The 16,196-nt window shown below is 43.1% G+C and overlaps 15 non-coding genes across 15 annotated transcripts; all 15 read left to right on the top strand.

Annotated features, from left to right (window-relative positions):
• The first annotated feature begins 2,144 nt into the window (after positions 1-2,144).
• LOC146774614 (U5 spliceosomal RNA) lies at positions 2,145-2,259 on the top strand. The gene has a single exon (XR_014972802.1). It is a non-coding gene; the product is annotated as a U5 spliceosomal RNA (small nuclear RNA).
• Positions 2,260-3,111: 852 nt separating this feature from the next.
• Positions 3,112-3,226, top strand: LOC146774613 (U5 spliceosomal RNA). Its single transcript, XR_014974700.1, has one exon. It is a non-coding gene; the product is annotated as a U5 spliceosomal RNA (small nuclear RNA).
• An 852-nt stretch (positions 3,227-4,078) lies between these two features.
• Positions 4,079-4,193, top strand: LOC146774612 (U5 spliceosomal RNA). The gene has a single exon (XR_014974699.1). It is a non-coding gene; the product is annotated as a U5 spliceosomal RNA (small nuclear RNA).
• Positions 4,194-5,045: 852 nt separating this feature from the next.
• Positions 5,046-5,160, top strand: LOC146774611 (U5 spliceosomal RNA). The gene has a single exon (XR_014974666.1). It is a non-coding gene; the product is annotated as a U5 spliceosomal RNA (small nuclear RNA).
• An 852-nt stretch (positions 5,161-6,012) lies between these two features.
• Positions 6,013-6,127, top strand: LOC146774610 (U5 spliceosomal RNA). Its single transcript, XR_014972801.1, has one exon. It is a non-coding gene; the product is annotated as a U5 spliceosomal RNA (small nuclear RNA).
• Positions 6,128-6,979: 852 nt separating this feature from the next.
• Positions 6,980-7,094, top strand: LOC146774609 (U5 spliceosomal RNA). The gene has a single exon (XR_014974698.1). It is a non-coding gene; the product is annotated as a U5 spliceosomal RNA (small nuclear RNA).
• Positions 7,095-7,946: 852 nt separating this feature from the next.
• Positions 7,947-8,061, top strand: LOC146774608 (U5 spliceosomal RNA). Its single transcript, XR_014974665.1, has one exon. It is a non-coding gene; the product is annotated as a U5 spliceosomal RNA (small nuclear RNA).
• Positions 8,062-8,913: 852 nt separating this feature from the next.
• Positions 8,914-9,028, top strand: LOC146774607 (U5 spliceosomal RNA). Its single transcript, XR_014972800.1, has one exon. It is a non-coding gene; the product is annotated as a U5 spliceosomal RNA (small nuclear RNA).
• Positions 9,029-9,880: 852 nt separating this feature from the next.
• On the top strand, positions 9,881-9,995 carry LOC146774606 (U5 spliceosomal RNA). Its single transcript, XR_014974343.1, has one exon. It is a non-coding gene; the product is annotated as a U5 spliceosomal RNA (small nuclear RNA).
• Positions 9,996-10,883: 888 nt separating this feature from the next.
• LOC146774605 (U5 spliceosomal RNA) lies at positions 10,884-10,998 on the top strand. The gene has a single exon (XR_014974099.1). It is a non-coding gene; the product is annotated as a U5 spliceosomal RNA (small nuclear RNA).
• Positions 10,999-11,850: 852 nt separating this feature from the next.
• On the top strand, positions 11,851-11,965 carry LOC146774604 (U5 spliceosomal RNA). The gene has a single exon (XR_014974686.1). It is a non-coding gene; the product is annotated as a U5 spliceosomal RNA (small nuclear RNA).
• An 852-nt stretch (positions 11,966-12,817) lies between these two features.
• On the top strand, positions 12,818-12,932 carry LOC146774603 (U5 spliceosomal RNA). The gene has a single exon (XR_014974404.1). It is a non-coding gene; the product is annotated as a U5 spliceosomal RNA (small nuclear RNA).
• An 853-nt stretch (positions 12,933-13,785) lies between these two features.
• On the top strand, positions 13,786-13,900 carry LOC146774602 (U5 spliceosomal RNA). The gene has a single exon (XR_014972799.1). It is a non-coding gene; the product is annotated as a U5 spliceosomal RNA (small nuclear RNA).
• Positions 13,901-14,788: 888 nt separating this feature from the next.
• Positions 14,789-14,903, top strand: LOC146774601 (U5 spliceosomal RNA). Its single transcript, XR_014974098.1, has one exon. It is a non-coding gene; the product is annotated as a U5 spliceosomal RNA (small nuclear RNA).
• Positions 14,904-15,755: 852 nt separating this feature from the next.
• LOC146774600 (U5 spliceosomal RNA) lies at positions 15,756-15,870 on the top strand. Its single transcript, XR_014974664.1, has one exon. It is a non-coding gene; the product is annotated as a U5 spliceosomal RNA (small nuclear RNA).
• The last annotated feature ends 326 nt before the right edge of the window (positions 15,871-16,196 follow it).

The following is a 16,196-nucleotide window of genomic DNA, read 5'->3' as shown; positions in this document are numbered from 1 at the left end:
ATAGATTAATTAATTTTTAATTAATTATTAATTGTAAAATTACTTTATTATTTTGTTAATTATATAAATTATAATTAGTTTATTAATAATATTTCTTTATTGTTATAGTTAATTATTAATTGTTAATTAGTAATTAATTGGTGATTTAATTTTATTAAGTGATTAATTCATAATTAAATTAATTATGTGAATTTTTATGTGTAGTGTGTTGTGTGTTAAAGGGGGAATAGTGTGGGATGTAATTAAAATTTATTTATTTAAATATTTATTTTACATAATTGGTATTTAATAATATTTTTTTTTTTTAAACATTGTTAACATGCAATTTTTTTATAAGAAATTATTAAATTGGTTATAATGTTAATAGAATCACTATGCTATCTAGTGCTTTCCCAACTGTTTTACTATCTGGAGTGGGAATAGTAATTTTTACCCCTACGCTATCCAGCGCTTTCCCTACTGTTGCACTCTCTGGAGTTGGAATAGTAATTTTTACCCCTACGCTATCCAGCGCTTTCCCTACTGTTGCACTCTTTGGAGTTGGAATAGTAATTTTTACCCCTACGCTATCCAACCTTTTCTCTACTGTTGCACTGTCTGGAGTGGGAATAGTAATTTTTACCCTTACGCTATCCAACACTTTCCCTACTATTGCACTCTCTGGAGTGGGAATAGTAATTTTTACCCCTACGCTATCCAACGTTTTCCCTACTGTTGCACTCTCTGGAGTTGGAATAGTAATTTTTACCCTTACGCTATCCAACACTTTCCCTACTATTGCATTCTCTGGAGTGGGAATAGTAAATTTGACCCTTACGCTATCCAACACTTTCCCTACTATTGCACTCTCTGGAGTTGGAATAGTAATTTTTACCCCTACGCTATCCAATGTTTTCCCTACTGTTGCACTCTTTGGAGTTGGAATAGTTATTTTTACCCCTACGCTATCCAACGTTTTCTATACTGTTGCACTCTCTGGAGTGGGAATAGTAAATGTTACCCTTACGCTATCCAACACTTTCCCTACTATTGCACTCTCTGGAGTGGGAATAGTAAATTTTACGCTTACGCTATCCAACACTTTCCCTACTATTGCACTCTCTGGAGTTGGAATAGTAATTTTTACCCCTATGCTATCCAACGTTTTCCCTACTGTTGCACTCTTTGGAGTTGGAATAGTTATTTGTACCCCTACGCTATCCAACGTTTTCCCTACTGTTGCACTGTCTGGAGTGGGAATAGTAATTTTTACCCTTACGCTATCCAACACTTTCCCTACTATTGCACTATCTGGAGTGGGAATAGTAATTTTTACCATTACGCTATCCAACATTTTCCCTACTATTGCACTCTCTGGAGTTGGAATAGTAATTTTTACCCCTACGCTATCCAACACTTTCCCTACTGTTGCACTCTTTGGAGTTGTAATAGTAATTTTTACTCCTACGCTATCCAATGTTTTCCCTACTGTTGCACTCTCGGGAGTTGGAATAGATATTTTTACCCCTACGCTATCCAACATTTTCCTTACTGTTGTTTTTGTTGAAGTTGGACTAGTAGTTTTATTGTGTCTGATATTAAATATGTTTTGTAATATTTTAGCTATTGTAATATATAATTAATAATAAAAATTATTCAAATTAAAATTATTGATTATTATTTGCTATATGTAATTATTTAATATTTATTAATGTTATTGTTTTATGTGTATAGATGTATTGGTAATTTAAATAAATATTTAATAATTTATATGTTATAGAAATTATTATTAAAAGTAATTATTAAGTAAGTGTATATATTATATATTATATATATGTTTAATTAAAGTTTCATTTAATTATATATATTTATTATAAATTTTACATATTATACAATATATTTAATTATGTTTCTTTGATTTATAAGTATTATTTGGTTTATTTTACATATATTTTTAAACTAAAAAAAAACCGATATTTTTGAATTACGATATTTTTGACATCGATATTAAATTATCGATATTTTTGTACTTACCATGTTGTAGATAGGATGTCGATATTCTTGACCACGATATTTTTGTTGCGATATTTTTGTAGGTCGAATTTTTGTCTTTCGAAATTATGTCATACAACCCCGCCACTTACCCTAGAGAGCTATATTGTCACTTACTCTGGTTTCTCTTCAAAACGAAAAAATCTTTCGCCTTTTACTAAAGATTTCCGTGGAGAGGAACATTTAAGAGTTTATTCAATTTTTTTAAGCCTTGCCACAGGTGAGGCTGTTTATCATTTGTTTAAAAGAAAAGCATTACAAGTTGGGGAATATCCAGCAATTGTCTGCTGCTTTTTTGGGGGACATGAGTTTGGTGTTTTATTCCTGAGCTCTCTGCTTGCTCATTTGCATAAACAGAGTGTAGGAGAGGTGCCTCATGGGAAAGAGCTTGTGCAGTGCATGAGATTGCTTTTCTTGACTGACTTGAAACTTCACGATCGCAGGCAGTATATTTTCTTATCTCCCAAAGATCCTGCTGCCAGATCCCAGAGGTCACCCTCCTTTTTAAAGGTGGGACCAAGACTCATGCTGTGCTTTTCATAGGGCTTGCCCATTATTTGTGCCCGTTAGAGGTGCCCTGAGAGGTCGCCAATCCTGAGTCAGCTTCCTCTCAGGTAGACTTGAAGGGGCACGTCAGACTTGTTTCACGTGTCTCCAGCCTAGACAGATATATCCTTCTATATTCAGGTTTAATGAAAGTACGTGTGAAAAAGGCACATACGGTGCATGGCTATGTGTAGAGCGTGTTGAAAGCGTAAAATGGCTAGGGGACAAAAGGCCTACAGTGCCACTTAACTAAAAGCCTGATTCACATTTCCTGTTCCCCTTCCCCAGCAGCCCCGACAACTCCTAATGAGCTGAGGTGAGTACAAAAGAAATTTGCATATTCCCAGACATACACATGTGAACAGTCCACCTTTTTGTACCTTGAGCAGAGACTTTGAAATGTTGGCCTGTTTTGCCCACCGGCCTGGTTCTCGCCCTCTTTCTTAGAGCCTGAAAATACCTTTCAGGTCCTCACCCTCGCAATGACAGGGTCTTTGATGTGCCGCCACTTACCCTAGAGAGCTATATTGTCACTTACTCTGGTTTCTCTTCAAAACGAAAATATCTTTCGCCTTTTACTAAAGATTTCTGTGGAGAGGAACATTTAAGAGTTTATTCAATTTTTTTAAGCCTTGCCACAGGTGAGGCTGTTTATCATTTGTTTAAAAGAAAAGCATTAGAAGTTGGGGAATATCCAGCAATTGTCTGCTGCTTTTTTGGGGGACATGAGTTTGGTGTTTTATTCCTGAGCTCTCTGCTTGCTCATTTGCATAAACAGAGTGCAGGAGAGGTGCCTCATGGGAAAGAGCTTGTGCAGTGCATGAGATTGCTTTTCTTGACTGACTTGAAACTACACGATCGCAGGCAGTATATTTTCTTATCTCCCAAAGATCCTGCTGCCAGATCCCAGAGGTCACCCTCCTTTTTAAAGGTGGGACCAAGACTCATGCTGTGCTTTTCATAGGGCTTGCCCGTTATTTGTGCCCATTGGAGGTGCCCTGAGAGGTCGCCAATCCTGAGTCCGCTTCCTCTCAGGTAGACTTGAAGGGGCACGTCAGACTTGTTTCACGTGTCTCCAGCCTAGACAGATATATCCTTCTATATTCAGGTTTAATAAAAGTACGTGTGAAAAAGGCACATACGGTGCATGGCTATGTGTAGAGCGTGTTGAAAGCGTAAAATGGCTAGGGGACAAAAGGCCTACAGTGCCACTTAACTAAAAGCCTGATTCACATTTCCTGTTCCCCTTCCCCAGCAGCCCCGACAACTCCTAATGAGCTGAGGTGAGTACAAAAGAAATTTGCATATTCCCAGACATACACATGTGAACAGTCCACCTTTTTGTACCTTGAGCAGAGACTTTGAAATGTTGGCCTGTTTTGCCCACCGGCCTGGTTCTCGCCCTCTTTCTTAGAGCCTGAAAATACCTTTCAGGTCCTCACCCTCGCAATGACAGGGTCTTTGATGTGCCGCCACTTACCCTAGAGAGCTATATTGTCACTTACTCTGGTTTCTCTTCAAAACGAAAATATCTTTCGCCTTTTACTAAAGATTTCTGTGGAGAGGAACATTTAAGAGTTTATTCAATTTTTTTAAGCCTTGCCACAGGTGAGGCTGTTTATCATTTGTTTAAAAGAAAAGCATTAGAAGTTGGGGAATATCCAGCAATTGTCTGCTGCTTTTTTGGGGGACATGAGTTTGGTGTTTTATTCCTGAGCTCTCTGCTTGCTCATTTGCATAAACAGAGTGCAGGAGAGGTGCCTCATGGGAAAGAGCTTGTGCAGTGCATGAGATTGCTTTTCTTGACTGACTTGAAACTACACGATCGCAGGCAGTATATTTTCTTATCTCCCAAAGATCCTGCTGCCAGATCCCAGAGGTCACCCTCCTTTTTAAAGGTGGGACCAAGACTCATGCTGTGCTTTTCATAGGGCTTGCCCGTTATTTGTGCCCATTGGAGGTGCCCTGAGAGGTCGCCAATCCTGAGTCCGCTTCCTCTCAGGTAGACTTGAAGGGGCACGTCAGACTTGTTTCACGTGTCTCCAGCCTAGACAGATATATCCTTCTATATTCAGGTTTAATAAAAGTACGTGTGAAAAAGGCACATACGGTGCATGGCTATGTGTAGAGCGTGTTGAAAGCGTAAAATGGCTAGGGGACAAAAGGCCTACAGTGCCACTTAACTAAAAGCCTGATTCACATTTCCTGTTCCCCTTCCCCAGCAGCCCCGACAACTCCTAATGAGCTGAGGTGAGTACAAACGAAATTTGCATATTCCCAGACATACACATGTGAACAGTCCACCTTTTTGTACCTTGAGCAGAGACTTTGAAATGTTGGCCTGTTTTGCCCACCGGCCTGGTTCTCGCCCTCTTTCTTAGAGCCTGAAAATACCTTTCAGGTCCTCACCCTCGCAATGACAGGGTCTTTGATGTGCCGCCACTTACCCTAGAGAGCTATATTGTCACTTACACTGGTTTCTCTTCAAAACGAAAAAATCTTTCGCCTTTTACTAAAGATTTCCGTGGAGAGGAACATTTAAGAGTTTATTCAATTTTTTTAATCCTTGCCACAGGTGAGGCTGTTTATCATTTGTTTAAAAGAAAAGCATTAGAAGTTGGGGAATATCCAGCAATTGTCTGCTGCTTTTTTGGGGGACATGAGTTTGGTGTTTTATTCCTGAGCTCTCTGCTTGCTCATTTGCATAAACAGAGTGCAGGAGAGGTGCCTCATGGGAAAGAGCTTGTGCAGTGCATGAGATTGCTTTTCTTGACTGACTTGAAACTACACGATCGCAGGCAGTATATTTTCTTATCTCCCAAAGATCCTGCTGCCAGATCCCAGAGGTCACCCTCCTTTTTAAAGGTGGGACCAAGACTCATGCTGTGCTTTTCATAGGGCTTGCCCGTTATTTGTGCCCGTTAGAGGTGCCCTGAGAGGTCGCCAATCCTGAGTCAGCTTCCTCTCAGGTAGACTTGAAGGGGCACGTCAGACTTGTTTCACATGTCTCCAGCCTAGACAGATATATCCTTCTATATTCAGGTTTAATGAAAGTACGTGTGAAAAAGGCACATACGGTGCATGGCTATGTGTAGAGCGTGTTGAAAGCGTAAAATGGCTAGGGGACAAAAGGCCTACAGTGCCACTTAACTAAAAGCCTGATTCACATTTCCTGTTCCCCTTCCCCAGCAGCCCCGACAACTCCTAATGAGCTGAGGTGAGTACAAAAGAAATTTGCATATTCCCACACATACACATGTGAACAGTCCACCTTTTTGTACCTTGAGCAGAGACTTTGAAATGTTGGCCTGTTTTGCCCACCGGCCTGGTTCTCGCCCTCTTTCTTAGAGCCTGAAAATACCTTTCAGGTCCTCACCCTCGCAATGACAGGGTCTTTGATGTGCCGCCACTTACCCTAGAGAGCTATATTGTCACTTACTCTGGTTTCTCTTCAAAACGAAAAAATCTTTCGCCTTTTACTAAAGATTTCCGTGGAGAGGAACATTTAAGAGTTTATTCAATTTTTTTAAGCCTTGCCACAGGTGAGGCTGTTTATCATTTGTTTAAAAGAAAAGCATTAGAAGTTGGGGAATATCCAGCAATTGTCTGCTGCTTTTTTGGGGGACATGAGTTTGGTGTTTTATTCCTGAGCTCTCTGCTTGCTCATTTGCATAAACAGAGTGCAGGAGAGGTGCCTCATGGGAAAGAGCTTGTGCAGTGCATGAGATTGCTTTTCTTGACTGACTTGAAACTACACGATCGCAGGCAGTATATTTTCTTATCTCCCAAAGATCCTGCTGCCAGATCCCAGAGGTCACCCTCCTTTTTAAAGGTGGGACCAAGACTCATGCTGTGCTTTTCATAGGGCTTGCCCGTTATTTGTGCCCATTGGAGGTGCCCTGAGAGGTCGCCAATCCTGAGTCCGCTTCCTCTCAGGTAGACTTGAAGGGGCACGTCAGACTTGTTTCACGTGTCTCCAGCCTAGACAGATATATCCTTCTATATTCAGGTTTAATAAAAGTACGTGTGAAAAAGGCACATACGGTGCATGGCTATGTGTAGAGCGTGTTGAAAGCGTAAAATGGCTAGGGGACAAAAGGCCTACAGTGCCACTTAACTAAAAGCCTGATTCACATTTCCTGTTCCCCTTCCCCAGCAGCCCCGACAACTCCTAATGAGCTGAGGTGAGTACAAAAGAAATTTGCATATTCCCAGACATACACATGTGAACAGTCCACCTTTTTGTACCTTGAGCAGAGACTTTGAAATGTTGGCCTGTTTTGCCCACCGGCCTGGTTCTCGCCCTCTTTCTTAGAGCCTGAAAATACCTTTCAGGTCCTCACCCTCGCAATGACAGGGTCTTTGATGTGCCGCCACTTACCCTAGAGAGCTATATTGTCACTTACTCTGGTTTCTCTTCAAAACGAAAATATCTTTCGCCTTTTACTAAAGATTTCTGTGGAGAGGAACATTTAAGAGTTTATTCAATTTTTTTAAGCCTTGCCACAGGTGAGGCTGTTTATCATTTGTTTAAAAGAAAAGCATTAGAAGTTGGGGAATATCCAGCAATTGTCTGCTGCTTTTTTGGGGGACATGAGTTTGGTGTTTTATTCCTGAGCTCTCTGCTTGCTCATTTGCATAAACAGAGTGCAGGAGAGGTGCCTCATGGGAAAGAGCTTGTGCAGTGCATGAGATTGCTTTTCTTGACTGACTTGAAACTACACGATCGCAGGCAGTATATTTTCTTATCTCCCAAAGATCCTGCTGCCAGATCCCAGAGGTCACCCTCCTTTTTAAAGGTGGGACCAAGACTCATGCTGTGCTTTTCATAGGGCTTGCCCGTTATTTGTGCCCATTGGAGGTGCCCTGAGAGGTCGCCAATCCTGAGTCCGCTTCCTCTCAGGTAGACTTGAAGGGGCACGTCAGACTTGTTTCACGTGTCTCCAGCCTAGACAGATATATCCTTCTATATTCAGGTTTAATAAAAGTACGTGTGAAAAAGGCACATACGGTGCATGGCTATGTGTAGAGCGTGTTGAAAGCGTAAAATGGCTAGGGGACAAAAGGCCTACAGTGCCACTTAACTAAAAGCCTGATTCACATTTCCTGTTCCCCTTCCCCAGCAGCCCCGACAACTCCTAATGAGCTGAGGTGAGTACAAAAGAAATTTGCATATTCCCAGACATACACATGTGAACAGTCCACCTTTTTGTACCTTGAGCAGAGACTTTGAAATGTTGGCCTGTTTTGCCCACCGGCCTGGTTCTCGCCCTCTTTCTTAGAGCCTGAAAATACCTTTCAGGTCCTCACCCTCGCAATGACAGGGTCTTTGATGTGCCGCCACTTACCCTAGAGAGCTATATTGTCACTTACACTGGTTTCTCTTCAAAACGAAAAAATCTTTCGCCTTTTACTAAAGATTTCCGTGGAGAGGAACATTTAAGAGTTTATTCAATTTTTTTAATCCTTGCCACAGGTGAGGCTGTTTATCATTTGTTTAAAAGAAAAGCATTAGAAGTTGGGGAATATCCAGCAATTGTCTGCTGCTTTTTTGGGGGACATGAGTTTGGTGTTTTATTCCTGAGCTCTCTGCTTGCTCATTTGCATAAACAGAGTGCAGGAGAGGTGCCTCATGGGAAAGAGCTTGTGCAGTGCATGAGATTGCTTTTCTTGACTGACTTGAAACTACACGATCGCAGGCAGTATATTTTCTTATCTCCCAAAGATCCTGCTGCCAGATCCCAGAGGTCACCCTCCTTTTTAAAGGTGGGACCAAGACTCATGCTGTGCTTTTCATAGGGCTTGCCCGTTATTTGTGCCCGTTAGAGGTGCCCTGAGAGGTCGCCAATCCTGAGTCAGCTTCCTCTCAGGTAGACTTGAAGGGGCACGTCAGACTTGTTTCACATGTCTCCAGCCTAGACAGATATATCCTTCTATATTCAGGTTTAATGAAAGTACGTGTGAAAAAGGCACATACGGTGCATGGCTATGTGTAGAGCGTGTTGAAAGCGTAAAATGGCTAGGGGACAAAAGGCCTACAGTGCCACTTAACTAAAAGCCTGATTCACATTTCCTGTTCCCCTTCCCCAGCAGCCCCGACAACTCCTAATGAGCTGAGGTGAGTACAAAAGAAATTTGCATATTCCCACACATACACATGTGAACAGTCCACCTTTTTGTACCTTGAGCAGAGACTTTGAAATGTTGGCCTGTTTTGCCCACCGGCCTGGTTCTCGCCCTCTTTCTTAGAGCCTGAAAATACCTTTCAGGTCCTCACCCTCGCAATGACAGGGTCTTTGATGTGCCGCCACTTACCCTAGAGAGCTATATTGTCACTTACTCTGGTTTCTCTTCAAAACGAAAAAATCTTTCGCCTTTTACTAAAGATTTCCGTGGAGAGGAACATTTAAGAGTTTATTCAATTTTTTTAAGCCTTGCCACAGGTGAGGCTGTTTATCATTTGTTTAAAAGAAAAGCATTAGAAGTTGGGGAATATCCAGCAATTGTCTGCTGCTTTTTTGGGGGACATGAGTTTGGTGTTTTATTCCTGAGCTCTCTGCTTGCTCATTTGCATAAACAGAGTGCAGGAGAGGTGCCTCATGGGAAAGAGCTTGTGCAGTGCATGAGATTGCTTTTCTTGACTGACTTGAAACTACACGATCGCAGGCAGTATATTTTCTTATCTCCCAAAGATCCTGCTGCCAGATCCCAGAGGTCACCCTCCTTTTTAAAGGTGGGACCAAGACTCATGCTGTGCTTTTCATTGGGCTTGCCCGTTATTTGTGCCCGTTAGAGGTGCCCTGAGAGGTCGCCAATCCTGAGTCAGCTTCCTCTCAGGTAGACTTGAAGGGGCACGTCAGACTTGTTTCACGTGTCTCCAGCCTAGACAGATATATCCTTCTATATTCAGGTTTAATGAAAGTACGTGTGAAAAAGGCACATACGGTGCATGGCTATGTGTAGAGCGTGTTGAAAGCGTAAAATGGCTAGGGGACAAAAGGCCTACAGTGCCACTTAACTAAAAGCCTGATTCACATTTCCTGTTCCCCTTCCCCAGCAGCCCCGACAACTCCTAATGAGCTGAGGTGAGTACAAAAGAAATTTGCATATTCCCAGACATACACATGTGAACAGTCCACCTTTTTGTACCTTGAGCAGAGACTTTGAAATGTTGGCCTGTTTTGCCCACCGGCCTGGTTCTCGCCCTCTTTCTTAGAGCCTGAAAATACCTTTCAGGCCCTCACCCTCGCAATGACAGGGTCTTTGATGTGGCGCCACTTACCCTAGAGAGCTATATTGTCACTTACTCTGGTTTCTCTTCAAAACGAAAATATCTTTCGCCTTTTACTAAAGATTTCCGTGGAGAGGAACATTTAAGAGTTTATTCAATTTTTTTAAGCCTTGACACAGGTGAGGCTGTTTATCATTTGTTTAAAAGAAAAGCATTAGAAGTTGGGGAATATCCAGCAATTGTCTGCTGCTTTTTTGGGGGACATGAGTTTGGTGTTTTATTCCTGAGCTCTCTGCTTGCTCATTTGCATAAACAGAGTGCAGGAGAGGTGCCTCATGGGAAAGAGCTTGTGCAGTGCATGAGATTGCTTTTCTTGACTGACTTGAAACTACACGATCGCAGGCAGTATATTTTCTTATCTCCCAAAGATCCTGCTGCCAGATCCCAGAGGTCACCCTCCTTTTTAAAGGTGGGACCAAGACTCATGCTGTGCTTTTCATAGGGCTTGCCCGTTATTTGTGCCCGTTGGAGGTGCCCTGAGAGGTCGCCAATCCTGAGTCCGCTTCCTCTCAGGTAGACTTGAAGGGGCACGTCAGACTTGTTTCACGTGTCTCCAGCCTAGACAGATATATCCTTCTATATTCAGGTTTAATGAAAGAACGTGTGAAAAAGGCACATACGGTGCATGGCTATGTGTAGAGCACAGTGGTGGCTCTGAGCATATCGATTGGAGGGATGGTGTTGAAAGCGTAAAATGGCTAGGGGACAAAAGGCCTACAGTGCCACTTAACTAAAAGCCTGATTCACATTTCCTGTTCCCCTTCCCCAGCAGCCCCGACAACTCCTAATGAGCTGAGGTGAGTACAAAAGAAATTTGCATATTCCCAGACATACACATGTGAACAGTCCACCTTTTTGTACCTTGAGCAGAGACTTTGAAATGTTGGCCTGTTTTGCCGACCGGCCTGGTTCTCGCCCTCTTTCTTAGAGCCTGAAAATACCTTTCAGGTCCTCACCCTCGCAATGACAGGGTCTTTGATGTGCCGCCACTTACCCTAGAGAGCTATATTGTCACTTACTCTGGTTTCTCTTCAAAACGAAAAAATCTTTCGCCTTTTACTAAAGATTTCCGTGGAGAGGAACATTTAAGAGTTTATTCAATTTTTTTAATCCTTGCCACAGGTGAGGCTGTTTATCATTTGTTTAAAAGAAATGCATTAGAAGTTGGGGAATATCCAGCAATTGTCTGCTGCTTTTTTGGGGGACATGAGTTTGGTGTTTTATTCCTGAGCTCTCTGCTTGCTCATTTGCATAAACAGAGTGCAGGAGAGGTGCCTCATGGGAAAGAGCTTGTGCAGTGCATGAGATTGCTTTTTTTGACTGACTTGAAACTACACGATCGCAGGCAGTATATTTTCTTATCTCCCAAAGATCCTGCTGCCAGATCCCAGAGGTCACCCTCCTTTTTAAAGGTGGGACCAAGACTCATGCTGTGCTTTTCATAGGGCTTGCCCGTTATTTGTGCCGGTTAGAGGTGCCCTGAGAGGTCGCCAATCCTGAGTCAGCTTCCTCTCAGGTAGACTTGAAGGGGCACGTCAGACTTGTTTCACGTGTCTCCAGCCTAGACAGATATATCCTTCTATATTCAGGTTTAATGAAAGTACGTGTGAAAAAGGCACATACGGTGCATGGCTATGTGTAGAGCGTGTTGAAAGCGTAAAATGGCTAGGGGACAAAAGGCCTACAGTGCCACTTAACTAAAAGCCTGATTCACATTTCCTGTTCCCCTTCCCCAGCAGCCCCGACAACTCCTAATGAGCTGAGGTGAGTACAAAATAAATTTGCATATTCCCAGACATACACATGTGAACAGTCCACCTTTTTGTACCTTGAGCAGAGACTTTGAAATGTTGGCCTGTTTTGCCCACCGGCCTGGTTCTCGCCCTCTTTCTTAGAGCCTGAAAATACCTTTCAGGTCCTCACCCTCGCAATGACAGGGTCTTTGATGTGCCGCCACTTACCCTAGAGAGCTATATTGTCACTTACTCTGGTTTCTCTTCAAAACGAAAAAATCTTTCGCTTTTTACTAAAGATTTCCGTGGAGAGGAACATTTAAGAGTTTATTCAATTTTTTTAATCCTTGCCACAGGTGAGGCTGTTTATCATTTGTTTAAAAGAAAAGCATTAGAAGTTGGGGAATATCCAGCAATTGTCTGCTGCTTTTTTGGGGGACATGAGTTTGGTGTTTTATTCCTGAGCTCTCTGCTTGCTCATTTGCATAAACAGAGTGCAGGAGAGGTGCCTCATGGGAAAGAGCTTGTGCAGTGCATGAGATTGCTTTTCTTGACTGACTTGAAACTACACGATCGCAGGCAGTATATTTTCTTATCTCCCAAAGATCCTGCTGCCAGATCCCAGAGGTCACCCTCCTTTTTAAAGGTGGGACCAAGACTCATGCTGTGCTTTTCATAGGGCTTGCCCGTTATTTGTGCCCGTTGGAGGTGCCCTGAGAGGTCGCCAATCCTGAGTCCGCTTCCTCTCAGGTAGACTTGAAGGGGCACGTCAGACTTGTTTCACGTGTCTCCAGCCTAGACAGATATATCCTTCTATATTCAGGTTTAATGAAAGTACGTGTGAAAAAGGCACATACGGTGCATGGCTATGTGTAGAGCGTGTTGAAAGCGTAAAATGGCTAGGGGACAAAAGGCCTACAGTGCCACTTAACTAAAAGCCTGATTCACATTTCCTGTTCCCCTTCCCCAGCAGCCCCGACAACTCCTAATGAGCTGAGGTGAGTACAAAAGAAATTTGCATATTCCCAGACATACACATGTGAACAGTCCACCTTTTTGTACCTTGAGCAGAGACTTTGAAATGTTGGCCTGTTTTGCCCACCGGCCTGGTTCTCGCCCTCTTTCTTAGAGCCTGAAAATACCTTTCAGGTCCTCACCCTCGCAATGACAGGGTCTTTGATGTGCCGCCACTTACCCTAGAGAGCTATATTGTCACTTACTCTGGTTTCTCTTCAAAACGAAAAAATCTTTCGCTTTTTACTAAAGATTTCCGTGGAGAGGAACATTTAAGAGTTTATTCAATTTTTTTAAGCCTTGCCACAGGTGAGGCTGTTTATCATTTGTTTAAAAGAAAAGCATTACAAGTTGGGGAATATCCAGCAATTGTCTGCTGCTTTTTTTGGGGGACATGAGTTTGGTGTTTTATTCCTGAGCTCTCTGCTTGCTCATTTGCATAAACAGAGTGCAGGAGAGGTGCCTCATGGGAAAGAGCTTGTGCAGTGCATGAGATTGCTTTTCTTGACTGACTTGAAACTTCACGATCGCAGGCAGTATATTTTCTTATCTCCCAAAGATCCTGCTGCCAGATCCCAGAGGTCACCCTCCTTTTTAAAGGTGGGACCAAGACTCATGCTGTGCTTTTCATAGGGCTTGCCCGTTATTTGTGCCCGTTGGAGGTGCCCTGAGAGGTCGCCAATCCTGAGTCCGCTTCCTCTCAGGTAGACTTGAAGGGGCACGTCAGACTTGTTTCACGTGTCTCCAGCCTAGACAGATATATCCTTCTATATTCAGGTTTAATGAAAGTACGTGTGAAAAAGGCACATACGGTGCATGGCTATGTGTAGAGCGTGTTGAAAGCGTAAAATGGCTAGGGGACAAAAGGCCTACAGTGCCACTTAACTAAAAGCCTGATTCACATTTCCTGTTCCCCTTCCCCAGCAGCCCCGACAACTCCTAATGAGCTGAGGTGAGTACAAAAGAAATTTGCATATTCCCAGACATACACATGTGAACAGTCCACCTTTTTGTACCTTGAGCAGAGACTTTGAAATGTTGGCCTGTTTTGCCCACCGGCCTGGTTCTCGCCCTCTTTCTTAGAGCCTGAAAATACCTTTCAGGTCCTCACCCTCGCAATGACAGGGTCTTTGATGTGCCGCCACTTACCCTAGAGAGCTATATTGTCACTTACTCTGGTTTCTCTTCAAAACGAAAAAATCTTTCGCCTTTTACTAAAGATTTCCGTGGAGAGGAACATTTAAGAGTTTATTCAATTTTTTTAAGCCTTGCCACAGGTGAGGCTGTTTATCATTTGTTTAAAAGAAAAGCATTAGAAGTTGGGGAATATCCAGCAATTGTCTGCTGCTTTTTTGGGGGACATGAGTTTGGTGTTTTATTCCTGAGCTCTCTGCTTGCTCATTTGCATAAACAGAGTGTAGGAGAGGTGCCTCATGGGAAAGAGCTTGTGCAGTGCATGAGATTGCTTTTCTTGACTGACTTGAAACTTCACGATCGCAGGCAGTATATTTTCTTATCTCCCAAAGATCCTGCTGCCAGATCCCAGAGGTCACCCTCCTTTTTAAAGGTGGGACCAAGACTCATGCTGTGCTTTTCATAGGGCTTGCCCGTTATTTGTGCCCGTTGGAGGTGCCCTGAGAGGTCGCCAATCCTGAGTCCGCTTCCTCTCAGGTAGACTTGAAGGGGCACGTCAGACTTGTTTCACGTGTCTCCAGCCTAGACAGATATATCCTTCTATATTCAGGTTTAATGAAAGTACGTGTGAAAAAGGCACATACGGTGCATGGCTATGTGTAGAGCACAGTGGTGGCTCTGAGCATATCGATTGGAGGGATGGTGTTGAAAGCGTAAAATGGCTAGGGGACAAAAGGCCTACAGTGCCACTTAACTAAAAGCCTGATTCACATTTCCTGTTCCCCTTCCCCAGCAGCCCCGACAACTCCTAATGAGCTGAGGTGAGTACAAAAGAAATTTGCATATTCCCAGACATACACATGTGAACAGTCCACCTTTTTGTACCTTGAGCAGAGACTTTGAAATGTTGGCCTGTTTTGCCGACCGGCCTGGTTCTCGCCCTCTTTCTTAGAGCCTGAAAATACCTTTCAGGTCCTCACCCTCGCAATGACAGGGTCTTTGATGTGCCGCCACTTACCCTAGAGAGCTATATTGTCACTTACTCTGGTTTCTCTTCAAAACGAAAAAATCTTTCGCCTTTTACTAAAGATTTCCGTGGAGAGGAACATTTAAGAGTTTATTCAATTTTTTTAATCCTTGCCACAGGTGAGGCTGTTTATCATTTGTTTAAAAGAAATGCATTAGAAGTTGGGGAATATCCAGCAATTGTCTGCTGCTTTTTTGGGGGACATGAGTTTGGTGTTTTATTCCTGAGCTCTCTGCTTGCTCATTTGCATAAACAGAGTGCAGGAGAGGTGCCTCATGGGAAAGAGCTTGTGCAGTGCATGAGATTGCTTTTCTTGACTGACTTGAAACTACACGATCGCAGGCAGTATATTTTCTTATCTCCCAAAGATCCTGCTGCCAGATCCCAGAGGTCACCCTCCTTTTTAAAGGTGGGACCAAGACTCATGCTGTGCTTTTCATAGGGCTTGCCCGTTATTTGTGCCCATTGGAGGTGCCCTGAGAGGTCGCCAATCCTGAGTCCGCTTCCTCTCAGGTAGACTTGAAGGGGCACGTCAGACTTGTTTCACGTGTCTCCAGCCTAGACAGATATATCCTTCTATATTCAGGTTTAATAAAAGTACGTGTGAAAAAGGCACATACGGTGCATGGCTATGTGTAGAGCGTGTTGAAAGCGTAAAATGGCTAGGGGACAAAAGGCCTACAGTGCCACTTAACTAAAAGCCTGATTCACATTTCCTGTTCCCCTTCCCCAGCAGCCCCGACAACTCCTAATGAGCTGAGGTGAGTACAAAAGAAATTTGCATATTCCCAGACATACACATGTGAACAGTCCACCTTTTTGTACCTTGAGCAGAGACTTTGAAATGTTGGCCTGTTTTGCCCACCGGCCTGGTTCTCGCCCTCTTTCTTAGAGCCTGAAAATACCTTTCAGGTCCTCACCCTCGCAATGACAGGGTCTTTGATGTGCCGCCACTTACCCTAGAGAGCTATATTGTCACTTACACTGGTTTCTCTTCAAAACGAAAAAATCTTTCGCCTTTTACTAAAGATTTCCGTGGAGAGGAACATTTAAGAGTTTATTCAATTTTTTTAATCCTTGCCACAGGTGAGGCTGTTTATCATTTGTTTAAAAGAAAAGCATTAGAAGTTGGGGAATATCCAGCAATTGTCTGCTGCTTTTTTGGGGGACATGAGTTTGGTGTTTTATTCCTGAGCTCTCTGCTTGCTCATTTGCATAAACAGAGTGCAGGAGAGGTGCCTCATGGGAAAGAGCTTGTGCAGTGCATGAGATTGCTTTTCTTGACTGACTTGAAACTACACGATCGCAGGCAGTATATTTTCTTATCTCCCAAAGATCCTGCTGCCAGATCCCAGAGGTCACCCTCCTTTTTAAAGGTGGGACCAAGACTCATGCTGTGCTTTTCATAGGGCTTGCCCGT

Source organism: Triturus cristatus, chromosome 12 (genome assembly GCF_964204655.1).
Source record: "Triturus cristatus chromosome 12, aTriCri1.1, whole genome shotgun sequence".
NCBI lineage: Eukaryota > Metazoa > Chordata > Amphibia > Caudata > Salamandridae > Triturus > Triturus cristatus.
The sequence above is the reverse complement of the archived record's forward strand: the minus strand, read 5'-3'. Positions and strand labels throughout refer to the sequence as shown.